The following is a 2,500-nucleotide window of genomic DNA, read 5'->3' as shown; positions in this document are numbered from 1 at the left end:
TGATGATAATTGTTAATTATTTCTTTCTTTTTTGTCTTGTGCTACTCACCCTATTAGGTCCAACTGGATCTTTGCATTCTGATTTTATCATAAGCATGGAAGCTTTACAACAACAACAGCAACAGCAACAACAACAAAGATAATAATACGTAGATACAAATAAACTAAGGAATAAAACCTGAGCCAAGCTTGACTCGTTTATTGATTCGTCACTATTCATAAAGATTGTTCTTTATGCAGTCCCCTTAAGTATATATATATATATATATATATATATATATATATATATATATATATATATATATATATATATATATATATATAAAGAAAATAACTATATACAGCCAATAAAATCTAAATTTAAATCAATATCATCATTTAAATAAGACTAGGGTTATGTATGAACGCATGTATGCAAATTCATGTATGAGATTTATAACCGTAATCAACACTAATATATTTAAAGCATAAATCTATTCTTTGGTTTAATCAAGAATCTGGGTTAGGCCTATGCATGTATGTATGTATTCACGTGAGCTGAGGCATAGCTTTGAATATAAATAGAAGCCTTTCATTTCACTGTAGCTGAATAGTTGGCTTTAATATTGAACCAAACCAAGTATTCTCAGTATTCTCTCATTTGCAATATATTTGGGGAATAGAAATAAAAATAGATTGAATTAAATTCACCGAGAATTCTGTATTTCAGTCGCTGGCTCTCCTGGGTTTATATTTGATCATGGGAAGTTTTTGGTACACGGGTTTATATATATATATATATATATATATATATATATATATATATATATATATATATATATATATATATATATACTGTGTGTACATAATTTGTATATATTCAGGCTACAAATAAAAGTAAAAATCTTGTATGTCTTTGTGTACATCAATCTGAAAATGGAAATTTTATGGCGATAGTACTTTCGTATTATCGACAACAGGGATAAGTTGTAGTCACACAACCGTATAATCTGTTTTTTGTGCCACAGTGTTAGTCTAATTTTTTTTTTTTGGACATAAACACGAAGACATTCATATAGGCCTACACACATATACTGCATATAATATTTGATATGTGATAATTTTTGTTATGAGGTTTAAATAGGGGAAAGAGCTACAGGGTGGTTTATTTCTATTATTATTACAAGCTAAGCTATAACCCTAGTTGGAAAAGCAAGATGCGATTAGGCCTATGGCTCCAACAGGGAAAATAGCTCAGTGAAGAAAGGAACAAGAAAATAAATAAACTACAAGTGAAGTTATAAACAATCAAACCTAAATGTTTAAAGAACAGTAACAACAATGAATTATTTTCATATATAAACTATAAAAAAAGTAAAAAACAAACAAGAGGGAGAAAAATAAGATAGAACAACAACAACATATTATTATTATTATTATTATTATTATTATTATTATTATTAGCTAAGCTACAACCCTAGTTCGAAAAGCAAGATGCAATAAGCCATAGGCTTCAACAGGGAAAATAGCCCAGTGAGGAAAGGAATTAAGAAATAAATAAACGATGTAAGAAGTAATGAAAATTAAAATAATATACTTTCAAAACATAACAACATTACAGCATATTTGATTTACAAACTATAAAAGGACTTATGCAAGCCTGTTCAACATAAAAACATTTGCTGCGAGTTTGAACTTTTGAAGTTCTACTGATTTAACTACCCGATTAGGATCATTCCACAACTTGGTTACAGCTGGAATGAAACTTCTAGAGTACAGTGTAGTATTGAGCCTCATGATGGAGAAGGCCTAACTACAAAAATTAACCGCCTTCCTAGTATTACGAACAGGATGGAACTGTCCAGGAAGATCAGAATGTAAAGTATGGTCAGAATATTAAAAAATCTCGTGCAACATGCATAATGAACTAATTGAACGACGGTGCCAAAGGTTAATATCTACTGTAGATCAGGAATAAGAAATTTAATAAACCCTAAGTTCCTGTCGGATATAATTAAATGGTCGTTTTGGCTAAAAGCACGGTCCAGATATCCTTGGCTAAAAGTCGCTTGTTGAACGATTAGAGAAGAAGCAGTTTCAAACTCAGCCCATGTGTTGTTGTGGAATGTTTTCAGTTCGTCTGAGGTTGCCGGCGCGAATGGTTTAACTATATTGTTGTGCTTACTGGATAAAATTGACGGTGATTATTTTTATGTAATGTGACCTATATAATTGTGGATTCACGTTAGTTTTGTAGAAGTGTCCCTCGTGGATTTTGTCTTCAATCAAATTGGTCGAGAGTTATACTAAAACTGTGAAATTTTGTTGAGAACGACTACCATAATTTGTGGAATTTTGACGGTCACGACTACAAGACTTGTGGATTTTTGACGGCCACGACTACCATAAATTGTGGAATTTTGATGGTCACGACTACCATCATTGTGGAATTTTGATGGCCACGACTACCATACCATAAATTGGGGAAATTGATGTTAACGACAACCTTTAAATGTGGAAT

The sequence above is a fragment of the Palaemon carinicauda genome, chromosome 7 (genome assembly GCF_036898095.1).
Source record: "Palaemon carinicauda isolate YSFRI2023 chromosome 7, ASM3689809v2, whole genome shotgun sequence".
Taxonomy (NCBI): Eukaryota; Metazoa; Arthropoda; class Malacostraca; order Decapoda; family Palaemonidae; genus Palaemon; species Palaemon carinicauda.
The sequence above is the reverse complement of the archived record's forward strand: the minus strand, read 5'-3'. Positions refer to the sequence as shown.